Below are 15,344 nucleotides of genomic sequence, written 5' to 3'. Positions count from 1 at the left end.
TGTATAGGTTGCATATCCAAAAGAAAAGGCAATGCTTTAAAATGTTGCATATTCATAACTAATAGGCAACACTTCAAAGTATTGCGAATTCAAACTTATAAGCAACACGAAAAAGGGTTGCATTTTATTGCAAATAGGCAACACTTTTTAGAGTGGCCAAAATATAAGAGAAAAGACAACACTGAAAAAGTGTTGTCTCAAACACACCTTTGAAGTGTTGTTGTTTTTCAACCAAAGACAACACTTACCAAGTGTTGCTTTCAAAAGCGTTGCTTTTGAAACAAAAAAGTGTTGCCTTGATCTAAGGCAACGGCTGCATATGCAACGCCGCCCAAAAACGTTGCCTTAGGTCCAAAAGTATTGTCATAGATCAAAAACAACCTTTTATCAGCTTTTAGGCAACACTTTTTAAATGTTGCCTCAACCTGAAAATGTTGTAGTGTATTTGAAAACACACTTTCTGTTTAATTTCTTACACGCGATAGATTTATATTAGTTGTCAAGAGAATTAAATTATGATCATATTTTAACCATAAAAAACTCAAATAAAAAAATATACATTATTATCTCATCTTATTATATACACTAACCATAAAATTTACGACTCAATAATTTATCATTTAAAATTTAAAATAAATCACTCAATTATTTATAAATTTATAAGAATGTCAAAATAAAATACTCAACCAGTTTTATCAATGACAAAAATCAATAATTAATAAGAATCCACCACACTACAGAAAATTCTAACGATAATATCATATTATTAATTATTTAGTAAATGTCATTTCCGGTCCCTAATCATTTGTTCGATGGACTTCCCACCCCCTAAGAAATCTAAACATCCAAATCAGTCCTTATCTACTTTGATATATGTACGGTCCAGTCCCTGTCTAGTTTGAGTAAATGCCCTTTCTAGTCCCTAACCAGGGACTGAAACGTACATATATCAAAGTAGATAGGGGCCGATTTGGGTGTTTAGATTTCTTAGGGGGTGAAAAGTCTATCGGACAAATGGTTAAAGATCGGAAATGACATTTACTCTTAATTATTTAACATGCATCAATAATTCAATATCAATGAAAACATTAACAACTTAACAATTGGAACCAAGAACTAATTTGTTCATGTTTTGCAAATTGCAATTTGACAGACTATAAATGAAAAATTTAAGAAATTAAAATAATTCAGGCAAGTAATAATGTGAAGGATTAAAATAAAAACTTTGCTGATTTTTATTCCTCTAAATTATAGTCCCAATCTTATAAGCTACTGATTGAACATTTTCATTCATTCAATTTTAATTATATTAGTAAAATTTAAAATGTATTCCCCTATATAATAATTTAAATCATCGAAACAAAAACACAAACTAATAACATCATAAAATTATTCAACATAAATCAATTATATACCCACAAAAATCTTTCAAATATCTTCTACTACGAAATATTCCAATAATATTTAAATACAACAAATATATGAACAATTAATCAAGAATTTTAGATATATATATATATATACAAGTGGACAGTACAATATAAAAAGCCAAACAAACCCCAACCATAATGTCCACGGTCCTCTGAAAGAAGACACATCTTGAAGTATTTCACGTGTTTGGGCAATTATTATTATCACATCCCAAATTTTTGGCAATATATTTTCATATCATACATTAATTTGATAATAATAGCAATATATAGTAATATGTACCTTTTTGTGTTTTTTTCTTCAATCTGGTGTATTCACCAGCCTGTATGTATAGTGAAAATCACAATGTTTTGGGACCTAGCTACATATATAGCTTTACATCAATTATTAATTTATTGTGTACGATTTTGCCTTTCTCTTAGAAAAGACAAATAGAAAAGACATAAAAAAATCTTAAAATATTATAAAAGAAAATGCTTGTATGGAGACACACAAATTAAAATCATCATTAAGCATTGTCAGAAGTTTGTTAATGTTAGGAGAAAAAAATTTAAAGTTATTTTATTTAACTCAGCATTTTATGTATATAATATTTATAATTACATATATATTTATTATATTTATAATTATTTAATTATTTTAACTGTAATTAATAAATATAAAACAAAATAAACAATAATTAAAAAAATACAAAATAAAATAATTTAAAACTGTATGTGTTTTCGATTAATTTTCTATTATCTTCTAAATAGTTTTGAAATTTTTATTATAATATAGACTATATAAAGCAGCACTTTCCACTTAATACTATAAAAATGAATTTTTATATTATATATTGTTATTTAATTATTTCTCATGGAATTCATCACTCATAATGTGGAAAGTGGATGCCAAAATAGGACTACTGTATATATAATGCCACATACATACATATCAATAGAATAACAAAACCAACCTTATCTATCTAAATTAAAACCGCCTCACATAATAAACTACAAGAAATTAAACCATATACACTATGGCCATCTTTCTCTATGTATCAATAATTGCATCATCATTTTGCTACATATATTATTTCTTCCATAGGAGATTATCTTGCAAGAGTCCTCTCCTAATAGATTGGCCTATCCTTGGCATGTTACCAAAATTGTTGTGGAACTTGTATCGGATACATGATTTCATAACCGATATTTTGAAACAACATGGGAGAACCGGTGAATTCATGGGACCTTGGTTCACCAACATGAACTATTTGGTCACTAGTGACCCCATGAATGTTCATCATATAAAGAGCAAGAGTTTTGACAACTATGTCAAGGGCTCCGAATTCCGCGAGATTTTCCAAGTCTTTGGACTTGGAATTTTCACGACGGATTCAGAGACCTGGAGGTACCATAGATCCTTGCTTCTCTCGTTGTTCAAGAATAGAAAATTCGAGATGTTTCTAGAGAAGACAACCAAGAAGAAGGTGGAATGTAGCTTAATTCCCACATTGGAAGATGTGAGACAACATGAGATTGAGGTTGATCTACAAGATGTCTTCAATAGGTTCACATTTGATAATATTTGTTCTATTGTTTTAGGGTATGATCCTAATTGTCTTTCTATTGAGTTCCCTCAAGTTGCATGTGAGAAGGCTTTTAATGAAGCTGAAGAGTCCATATTCTATAGGCATGTTGTTCCAAAGAGTGTTTGGAAGCTTCTAGAATGTCTTCAAATAGGTCAAGAGAAAAAGATGAGTGAAGCTTGCAAGGTGTTTGACCAATTTATTTATTCATGCACAGCATCAAAGAGAGAAGAGCTAAGAAAGTACAACAAAAGTCAAAGAGATGAAGCTCAAGTTGACTTGCTTAGTGTTTTGATGATGATGAGAGAAGAAGAAGAAGAGAAGGGTCAGGGTCAAAGTCAAAGTCAAAGTCAAACATTATTAGTCAATGATGACAAGTTTTTAAGAGACTCAGCTTTTAATCTTTTTGTGGCTGGAAGAGATACCATAACTTCAGCTCTTACTTGGTTCTTTTGGCTTGTTGCTACAAACCCATTAGTTGAAACCAAAATTCTTGATGAAATCAAAGAAAATTTTGGATCAAATAATGATGAAATGAAGCACAAAGTTTTAGGCATAGAAGAGGTGAAAAAGCTAGTTTATCTTCATGGTGCTCTTTGTGAATCTTTGAGGCTATTTCCTCCTATTCCTTTTGAGAGGAAACAACCAATCAAAAGTGACATACTCCCAAGTGGACACCATGTTAATCCAAATACAATGATCTTACTTTCTTTGTACGCAATGGGAAGATATGAAGAGATATGGGGAAAAGATTGCCTGGAGTTCAAGCCAGAGAGATGGATATCTGAAAAAGGAGGAATAATTCATGTGCCTTCTTACAAGTTTATTAGTTTTAATGCGGGGCCAAGAACTTGCTTGGGAAAAGACTTGTCTTTTATGCAAATTAAGATGGTGGCAGCATCCATTTTGTGCAATTATCATATTCATGTGGTGGAAGGTCATCAAGCTATTCCAAATCATTCAATTGTGCTTCTAATGAAGGATGGTTTGAAGGTTAGGATAACCAAAAGAGAAGGTTTTTAGTTATTTCAAATGTATGAAGTGTGGTAAAGCTCTAATACACACAAGTAGATGGATCACTTAATAATTTTATAAAATATGTAAGTGTGTGTATATATACATATATTTGGTGTGAAGAAATAATGGAAATTGTTAGAGAATCAATATAATCAATTTAGATCAATTAGCATCGTCTATATTTATATAGCATATCTGTACATTAATTGTAGGATTCTATGTCTTTATTACTTTGATTCATTTAGCACCTATAAATACCCCTTGTATATTGTACCTCAATACACAACTGAATAATACACTTTACATATTATTCTCTCAGTCTCTTGTTTCTAACATGGTATCAAGAGCTTAAGTTTTTTTTTTTTTTTCAATGAATATTAGTTCATAGCCCCATTGTTTTTCCTTTCCGACAGTATTCTTTGGCCTCATTTTTCGTTCTCTTTTCGACGCTTTGGTTCGTCACCCCCATAACCATCTTGTTCGTCTTGTCTCCGTGATTCCAACGCAACCAGAACCGCCGCCATCCGCCACCAGACGCGCCGCCGAAAGACGCTGTCACGACCAGGTTGCTCTTCCTTCCAGCTTCCACCCGTGCCTCTTTGCTCGCCTTTTTCGACCTGTTTCCGACGCTTTGGTTCGTCACCTCCGGCACCGTTGTGATCCTCTCGTCGTCAGCTTTCCAACGCCGCTGAGATAGCCGCCATACGCCCCCGGACGCGCCGCCACGCGCCGCTGGAAGCTCGCTGTCCACCTCCATTGATCCTCCCCCGAGATGCTTCAGTAGCCATTGGATCTTGCTGTTGATCCCACGACCCTGAAGCCGCCACGTGTCACGCCACCAGCCTTCCCTGTGACCCGCGCACCCGCTCCTGACCCGACCCGGCCCGCGCGTTGACCCGACCGCCACCTCGACGCCAGCTCGTCCTCCTCATCCTCTCACGGGCTGCCACGTGTCTCCGTTGCCCTGACGTGGCGCTGACGTCACTGCTGACGTGGCTGACAAGCGGGACCATCCCTAAGGTTTTTTAGTGACCTCTTTCCGATTCCGCGCTTCGTTTTCTCATTTTCTGCTTCGAAATTGCAGTTTTCTCTCCTCTCTTTGATTTGTGTGACTATTGTTATGGAAAAGTCGGATGTTTTTGTTGCCACAGACAGAAAGGATACATTCTGTCGAAACTGCAACCGTTTTGGGCACCTTTTCTCCGTCTGCCCCTCTGTTGAATGTCGGACATGCCACCAGAAAGGGCATATTAGCTACCATTGTTCACAGTTGCTCTGCTGTTATTGCAAGCTCTCGGGACATTTGATTACTACCTGTCCTACTCGTCCACCACGTCCTGCGCCTGCTTCTACTGTTGCTGCTACTACTGAACCTAGCCCCTCTGCACCTTTCAACCCGTCTCCTGTCTCTCTATCTGATATTGCATCTCTTCTACGGCGTCTTCTCTCTGTTTCTGGTAATACTCCTGCTGCTTTATCAACCCCTCCAGGTGATTCTAAATGGTACTTTGACTCGGGTTGCTTTAATCACATGTCTCCGTTGCGTAATATTTTCTCGTCCATGTCTACAACTATAAATGGACCTTCTGTCAATACTGCAAATGGCTCCCTCTTGCACGCAACACACAAGGGTTCTATATCCCAGTCATCTCTTAATCTTCCAGATACTTACTACATTCCCAAATTACACTTCAATCTTATTTCTGTTGGTCAACTTGTTGATTTGGGTTTTGACATCACCTTTTCTATTTCTGGTTGTCGTGTACAGGATCCTCGGACGGGACGAATCATCGGGACTGGACGTAAGGTCGGAAGGTTGTTTGAACTCGAAAGTCTTCATATTTCTCCTGTACCAAATCTCTGTGCTGCTTCTTCTCCCTCTACCCTTCACTTATGGCATCAACGTCTTGCCCACACCTCCTTAGGAAAACTGCGTCCTCTTGTGTCTCAAGGTGTTTTAGGTCAGGTTCCAAATGAATCTTTTGATTGCATTTCTTGCCAAACTGCCAAACAACCTGCTTTATCTTTTCACAATAATTCATCTCTTGCTTGCTCTCCTTTTGATATCATTCACTCTGATGTTTGGGGCCCCGCTCCCACTGCCTCTATGGGCGGAGCTCGATACTTTGTCGTTTTCATTGATGATTATTCCCGTTTTACTTGGGTTTATTTGATGACTAATCGCCATGAGTTACCTCAGATCTATATCATCTTTGCTACTATGATTAAAACACAGTTTTCCAAGGTCATTATGGTTTTCCGACGTGATAATGCTATGGAATACCGTGATTCCAAACTCTTAGCCTTTCTTGCAGAACAGGGTACTCTGTTTGAGTTTTCTTGTCCTGGTACGTCTCAACAAAATGGTAGAGCTGAACGCAAACACCGTCACATTCTTGACTCCGTCCGTGCAATGCTCCTTTCTTCTTCGTGTCCTAAGCGTACTTGGGGTGAAGCTGTTCTTACTGCTGTTCATGTTATCAATAGACTCCCTTCTTCTATTCTTGGTAATGTTACTCCCTTTGAGCGTCTTTATCATACCCCCCAGATTATAGTTCTCTTCGAGTTTTTGGTTGTGTATGTTTTGTTCTTCTTCAGCCTCATGAACATAGTAAACTTGAACCTTGGGCTCGTATGTGTTGTTTTCTTGGTTATGGCACTAAACACAAGGGTTATCGTTGTTGGGATCCTCTCTCTAAACGTATTCGTATATCTCGTCATGTTGTCTTCTGGGAGCACCACATGTTTTCTCGGTTCTCATCCTTTGAGTCGATTCCTACTACTCAGTCACCTTTGTTCACTAACCCCAATGTTGATCTTTTTCCTAGTGATGATTCTACAGGTTCTATCTCGAGTGACCCTCCACAGCCTTCTGTTCCTCCGCCTTCTCCATCTCCCAATGATTCCAGACTGGACGATGATCCTGCTCCTACCGTCATGCCTCCTCCTCCCGCTCGTTCTTCTAGGGTAAGGAATCCACCTCCTCATCTTCTTGATTACCATTGCTTTTCTACTATTCTTCATCAACATGAACCTAAGACATTCAGAGAAGCCTCCTCAAATCCAAATTGGGAACAAGCAATGCAAGAAGAATTACAGGCACTTGAAAAGGCACACACTTGGGATCTGGTTGATCCTCCTTCTGATCAGGAAGTTGTGGGTAGTAGATGGGTCTACAAGATCAAGACTCGCTCTGATGGCTCTATTGACCGTTATAAGGCCTGTTTGGTTGCTCAAGGTTGTACGCAAGAGTATGGTATTGATTATGAAGAGACTTTTGCCCCTGTCGCTCGTCTTACGTCTGTTAGAGCTCTTCTTGCCATCGCCGCGGTTAAAAAATGGTCTCTCAGTCAGATGGATGTGAAGAATGCATTTCTTAATGGGGATTTGAAAAAGACAGTCTATATGAAACCACCTCCGGGATATCCTTGTCCTTCTAATAAGGTTTGTCTCCTTCGCAAGGCACTTTATGGACTTAAGCAAGCTCCTCGTGAATGGTTTGACAAGTTCAGCACTACCATATGCAGTCTTGGTTTTACTTCTAGCCCTCATGAGAATGCACTCTTCATTCGTAAAAGCGAACGTGGAGTTGTTCTTCTACTTCTGTATGTTGATGACATGATAATTACTGGGGATGATGTTGATGGTATCTCTGATCTCAAGGCCTCACTTCACCGTACCTTTGAGATGAAAGATCTTGGTTCTCTCAGCTATTTTCTTGGTCTTGAGGTCATCTCCACCGATGATGGCATCTATCTCTCTCAGGCTAAGTATGCTTCAGATCTTCTTGCTCGCGCTGGGATTACAGATAGTCGCACTGAGTCTACTCCTCTTGAGCCTAATGTTCGATTTACCCCTATGGATGGCACTGTTTTGGATAATCCGACACTTTATCGCCAGTTAGTTGGAGGTCTCGTCTACTTGACTATCACCCGACCAGACATTGCCTATCCGGTTCATGTCCTCAGCCAGTTCTTGTCAGCTCCTCGTACTACTCACCATGCGGCAGTTCTTCGCATTCTTCGGTATGTCAAAGGCACTCTATTTCATGGCCTTTATTTTTCTGCCCATTCCTCTTTGACCCTTCAGGCATATTCTGATGCTGATTGGGCTGGTGATCCCACTGATCGTCGTTCTACTACTGGTTACTGTTTGTTTCTTGGCGACGCTCTCATCTCTTGGCGTGCTAAGAAGCAAACATTCACTGCTCGCTCAAGCACAGAAGCTGAGTACCGTGCCCTCGCTAACACCACTGCTGAGGTTATCTCGGTTCGTTAGCTTCTCGAAGATCTGGGTGCTCCTCAGTCGTCTCCTACTGATGTTTTTTGTGATAACCGCAGTGCTATTCAGATTGCCCATAATGATGTGTTTCTTGAACGCACCAAACACATTGAGATTGATTGTCACTTTGTTCGACAACGTATTCTTATTGATGCTGTTTGTCTCATTGCCGTTGGGACACTGGATCAGACTGCTGATATCTTCACGAAAGCTCATCACCCGACTCGCTTTCGGACTTTGTTATTCAAACTCAAGTTGGTATCCTTAGTTCCCACTTGAGTTTGAGGGGGGATGTTAGAGAATCAATATAATCAATTTAGATCAATTAGCATCGTCTATATTTATATAGCATATCTGTACATTAATTGTAGGATTCTATGTCTTTATTACTTTGATTTATTTAGCACCTATAAATATCCCTTGTATATTGTACCTCAATACACAATTGAATAATACACTTTACATATTATTCTCTCAGTCTCTTGTTTCTAACAGAAATAAATGTTTCTTATTGTTTCAAGAATTATTTTATTTTATAAATAAATCTTACATTATTTTTCAGAGAATCAGATTTTACTTTGTTTAGTAATTCGTGATAGAAATATACAATTGGAACTAATTTGAAAGTGTCATGTTGGATAGTAAGAAAAATAAGGAAACCGACTAACCAGGTGTGTCCTCTCCTTTTTGAAAGGAGAGTGAAAATGGAATTGTTGGCTGTATGTTGGCTAAAACCTATTGGTCACTTAGATTTTCCCAATTTGTGATGTCACGTATGTTTTACTCATTTGGCTTGTAATTAAAGTTCCTTGCAAGTTCTGATATTTACTACTTGCTTAAGTTGCCTTTAGTGCTATGCAGGCGAACCTAGACAATATTTAATAGGGCCAATATTTTTTTTTAGTTTTTTATTTTAATTAAAAATAATAATTTAGGTTTAGAATTAATTTTTTATAAGATGATTGAATATATCGTATATTAAAATAATTAAACACAAATATCTCAAAGCTAATTTTAAATATTGTAAATATAAGTTACATATTTGCTTTTAGAATCTTCAAATATTATTCTATTTTTTTTAGACGTTTTCTACAAAATTATTAAAAAAATATATTATGTTTCATGTAAATAATTTAAGTCACAACCATAACTTATGCAATGAAAAAATTAATAATATTATTATTAGAGCTGAAATAAGTTAAAATTTGTAATTTACATACACAATTGAACTCGACATTTTTTTCTTGATTCAAAGTCATCTATTATTGAGAATTTACATAGATAATAAGATAAACTTTATTCAACTTAACTGAACTCAATTTATTTTATTTTTTGTAAATCAATAATATCAATGTCACAAACAATTAATAATAAAAAAAAATTAAAAATAATACAAGGATAGCATTATAATTACATGATCATCATCTTTAATTTTTTTTAAAACCTAAATTAATATTATAAGATTATAAACTAGATAAATAAATAAATATATAAATTATTAAAAAAACAAATAAAAAAATAACTTATAAAAAAAATGAGAGATGATAATGAAAGACCAAAGACTACTTATTATTTTCTAAGTTGTAATAATAATAAAAATATCGAATGATGTTTTGTTTTCTAATTGAAAAAAAGAGGAAAGAATGGAAGAAGTAATTTGTTGGCTTGTTGTTGCTGTCCTTTCAAATTCTTTATTTCTAATATAAGTTAAGATTTTTTTTAACTAAATATATGATCTATAACCTAAATAACACAACTTTTCAATTATTCTTTGCTGCATTGAATGAGAATTAGGATAACCATTCATTTTTTTAAAGAAGGGAAGACTAGACATTATTTTGAGGGGTGGGAGACATTCTTTTATTTTTTATTATATTTGTAAACAAATTTTTTTCTTTTGGGAGGGCACTGTCTCTCCTATTTTATACGTAGCTTCGCTCATGGTGCCATGCCGGCGGATTTTAGCCTGCACCTGGCAGAAAAAGGTGAAGCATTCACCTCTCACTGCTGACACAGGTAAGTGTATAGGTGTTCTGTTTTTTGATAAATTTCAGTGTGACCATTAGACTATTAGTGTATTGTTTAATAAGATAGATAAAAAATATTAATTGGAATGTTGTCCTTTATTGAACAAATGGGCATATGGAAGAAAAAAAGAAGGTACCGTATGGGTTGGGCTCGATTATATAGCTTTGGGCTAGTGCATTGTACATGACCCTAAGAAAGAAAAAAAAGAAGGTAAAGTTGTGCTGTGCAATGTCTCATATCTAAACGTGAAATCCGTTTCTCAAACCCTAACACTGGCTAAAGAAATGGATGACATTCTTGACTTGAAGCACATAGATACATGTTCATAGTTATTGAAGCATTCAAATTTCGAAAAAATAAAGTTAGTGACCTGTTTATTGGCCTCTTTCCAACTTGTGAAAACACCAAGATGATGTCCCTTGGTTACAGCAAAGAAGAGGAAACGTTTAAGACTTTCATCCATCTTATTCTATCCTTGTACAACTCACTCGATGTATAGTGGAGTGAAACTAAAAAAATGTAATTCTCAGAGGTGGAACTACAAATATATATTCAACATAAGAAATCTAAAGGCTTTTTTTTTTCATTTTAAATAGGGCCTTGCATATTTTTAGTATGTGGCCTTCAAACACAATTAACTATAGGTTGTTAATAATTGAAGACCCAATACACTTTTAAAAAAAAATTCTAATACATTTTTTATTGGCCTAAAATTCAACACAAACTTTTCTTATTTATGAAATAAATCCCACGTCTGAGGGAATAAATAATTCTTCTATAAACCTATAAACAAGTTTCCTGGTAACAAAGCAGGGAAATTTTTGCCACGCCACTAAAATCTGTGCTACGTGTTAACAATGGAAGTGTGACAACATCGAGGTGAATGCTTCACCTTATCCTGCCAGGTGCAGGTTAAAACTCACCGTGCTATGCCTATGAAAGTATTTTCAAACAAATTTCAGACAATTTATGCTTTTTAATTAATTCAAATTCAGATGAATTAAAATATTTTATAAGTATGGAATTCCAATGCTTGTATCTCTGTAATTCAGAGTAAACTATTTTTTGGATCCGTTGGATTGCTTTGAATTTTGGCTTTTATAACTTATCTTTACGGGGACTATTTAGCTCCATAAAACTAGGATAGATTTACATGTTGGCTATGATTTTCATTTGTAATGTAAGATCATATTTTGGATTATTGATGTAGCTAGTTAGTTTTCTTATCCTTCATCTGTATTTGTGAAGTACAATGTATTTGTGGAAGTTTGCTATTTTCTTTGCCATACACGCCATGATCTATAATTTCAAAGGGTAATACTATGGTGAAGAGTGTTTTCGAATGAAGAGTTATAAGAGCAAAGGTCAAAAACAAAATAAGGATCATGTGCAATGCACATGTCCTCTATTAATTTGGTGAGAATCTTTACTCTTGGCCCAATTCTCCTCTTCACCAAAGAAATTTACAATTTCAAATTCACATCAATACATCATTATTATATATGGAGGTTTATTTCTGATGCCATTTCAATTGGTCTCAACAGAAGCAGAAGATTCAACAAGACTCTAGACAAGTCGCAAAAGTGATTCACCATTTCCCCCAAACGAAGCCAATAACTGCTAATGCTAAAGAAAGTAAACCTAGACTCTCTGATGATATATTAGATGCTGTAAGAATTAATGTGATTTTGATTTATATCTAAATAATTCATGTTTTGGTGTCTCTTTCGTTTATTTAGGCGTAGCTTAATGTCTATTACACCATTTACAGGTATTTGGTGGTTCGTAATCCATGTATTGATACTTCAACATCAGGAGTTCAGAACCCAAAGAATAGTACTGTCAATTTTGTAACATGCATATAGCAATTTTCTGTATTCAACTTTTTTTTGGGTAATATTTAGAAGATATTGTTCTTAGTGATTGAAGGTTTTTGACGTGGAAAATTAAAGTAATCTAGAAATATAATAGTGTGTTTTCGTATGCAGTGAATTTTGTTATATTGCTATACGCCTTCTAACTGTTAGTTTTAGTCTTGTAGGGTCCAACTATATTGACCGAAGTTTGATATTTGGATTTTGGATTAATTATTATATTGAATTTTGTTGTGTTATGATTCACATTTTACATGTGTATTTCAATTTTATCCTCAATTAATAAACATATTAAATTTGTTAGTTAACATTTGACCAATAAATTATCAGTAGCTTCTAAATTTGTTAATAATAAAAAAATATTTTAAAATGTGACTACAATATAGATACTAAAAAAAAAGCATAACTACAGTGTAAAACTATTAAATATATATTTTTACAACGGTTTTAGAAATCAGATTTTAATGTGATATTTTATAAGTATAAATAAAAAAAGAAAAAGTCTAGAGAATAAACTACATGTCCAATAACTTGAACAACTTTTTAAATGTTGAAAAAAATTCTAACAAAAATAAAAAATACCTAAAGAATCAATCTAATCTAATATACTCACAGACATTCATAGTAGGTACGGAGAAAAAGAAGCGCACAAACTCTTGTTTCTTTCGCATTGAAAAAAAGAAGTGCACAAACTCTTGTTTCTCTCTCTAGCTACGTCTGTGCCCTATCCAGCGCTGGCATCCGCCATCGCACGCTAGGGGTGAATGTGGATCGGATTGAATATGGCCAAAATTTCGATCTGATCCGTACTAAAATCATTGGATCAGATCCAATATTTGTAATTTTTTAGCTTAGATCTGATCTGCACATTTGCGGATCGGATCGGATATCGGATATATCCGCAAAATATAAGAATACTTTTTAAAAACTTATTTTTATTTAAAAAAACATCAATAAAATCTCTTTTTCTACTCTTTTAAACATGTTTACTTTTAAAACGTGACTACAGTATCAAACTATTAAATATTATATTTTCACAATGGTTTTAGAAATCAGATTTTAATGTGATGTTTTATAAGTATAAATAAAAAAGAGAAAATCTAGAAAATTAATTATATGTTCAGCCAACTTAAACAACTTTTTTAATTTTGAAAAAAATTCCAATAAAAATAAAAAACACCAAAAAATCCAATCTAATTTAACGCTTACACACATTCACAGTATGCATTGAAAAAAAGAACCGCACAAACCCTTGTCTCTCTTTAATTACGTCTATGCCCCACCTAGTGCCGCTGTCCGCTGCCACACGTAGTGCTATCCATTCCTAAAACCAATGCTGTCGTCCTTACTGCTGACCACCGCCGCAGACATGTGTCCCCTCCATTAGCCAACGCAGCGGTGCGTAGCACCGCAGTAAGATCCCCTCGCGAACGCATTACATCTGCCACCGAGGAGACCGCCACACGTCCACTACTATTGTCGTGTTGAGATCGCGTCGCTTCTTCTTCTTCTTGGTTTTGGACGTTGTTTTTACTAAATTTGAATGTTTCTTCTGCTAAAATTTGGATTTTTTAAATCTTGTTTTGGATGTTTCTTTTGTACTTTAGCGGATGTTTCTTTTCTGCATTGGGAGAAGTTTTTTTTATCTTATATTTTAGATTTTTCTTTTGTGCTTTTAATGGATGTTTCTTTTTGGCTCGTTCGGATGTTTCTTTTCTATATTGGGGGATGTTTCTTTTCTAGGGTCTTGTGAATTGAATGGCTCAGTTCGCAGGTCAGGTGGTTAGCTGCGATCGACGTCAAGTGTCCAGTGGTGCGACGAAAGGTGCTGCATGGAGAGTCGCGCCTGTCACAGTGGGAGAAGTTGCTCTACGGATTGGTTTTTTCATTGGCGCGTGTAATCCTAATTTTAAAATTAAAAAAAAACAATGATTTTAAAAAGTTGTTCAAGTTGGCTGGTATCTTAGTTCGTTACCTAGCAGGATTGATAAAAAAAGATACGTTATATTTACAACTTAGTGATTTTATGTCAAGTAGACGATTTTACAAGGTCAGGAGTGTTAAAGTTGCATTTGTGACAAATTTATGCATAGAGCAAAAATTTGGTTTTGGGTAGGGAGGAGTTGATCGCGTTCATATTAGAGACTGCATAAGCAAAAACTTGCTTGTTGTTTTGTAATCCTGTTTTTAATGAAACATGTCTCTTCAATGAGTTTGTATAGATTTGTAACATTCACTTTGAATTTAAGAAAACTATCATAAGCTCTAAATTGGTTGGAAAAGGATTCTAGTGACTTATTGATAGATAAAAAGTTTTTCAATGATCATGATTAAAGACTCTAGAAAAGAATGTGAGTTTCGTCCTACTTGCATAATGATATTGGTTATGTTTATGCCTGGCATTTTGGCAAGGATGACAATTTCATCACACTTGCTCAATACTATCGACGATGTGTGGATATGATTGTTTTGTCTCGGTCACATTATTTCCCAATGTAAAGTATGATTAGACACTTACTCCTAGATCAGTTGATCACTATGAAATTGTGACAAGACACTTTCTCTCCTATGGTAGAATTCTGGTAGGACTGGCAAAACAGATCAAATTTATCGAGCCGGTCTGCCAAAACCATCAAAAAAGTGGGCCGAGTGGGATTTTAAACTCGCAGGTTTTGGTGGGGCGAGGCAGGTTGGCTCAGCAAGCTTGCTATATTATTTTTTTAAGGACATTCTAATAGTTAAACCCAATCATATAAATGTCTAAATTAAATGGGAGAAAATTAGGATTTCAGTTTCACAGTCTCACAGTTTCGCTGCCTAACCACACTCTCTCTTGGGCACACAACCTCACTCACGGTAGAAATGGATTCCCTCAATTTTTTTTCAATTGAAGGAGAAAAGTGCGATTTTTAACCCTTCAATATTTTTTCTCTCATATTTTCTCTTGATCCCACATATAAAATATTTGGCGAGAGATTAAGTTTACTCTCAAGTGAAAAAAAAAATTGGAGATGATCCAATCCCACTCATAGCCCTGTGCCCTTACTCATGCTTTCATTCAACCATTGTCGTGCTCTCTTCTATGGCGGTCGGCCACTCCGGATCTCCCTTACAACTCTGACTCTCCAACTATCACAGTTCTCCGG

General features: G+C 35.3%; 1 pseudogene; it reads left to right on the top strand.

The window, feature by feature from the left end:
- Positions 1 to 2,396: 2,396 nt before the first annotated feature.
- LOC107641373 (alkane hydroxylase MAH1 pseudogene) lies at positions 2,397 to 4,092 on the top strand (annotated as a pseudogene).
- The last annotated feature ends 11,252 nt before the right edge of the window (positions 4,093 to 15,344 follow it).

Source organism: Arachis ipaensis, chromosome B5 (genome assembly GCF_059453495.1).
Source record: "Arachis ipaensis isolate K30076 ecotype BB chromosome B5, ASM5945349v1, whole genome shotgun sequence".
NCBI lineage: Eukaryota > Viridiplantae > Streptophyta > Magnoliopsida > Fabales > Fabaceae > Arachis > Arachis ipaensis.
Note: the sequence above shows the minus strand (reverse complement) of the source record. Positions and strands in the feature narration are given on the sequence as shown.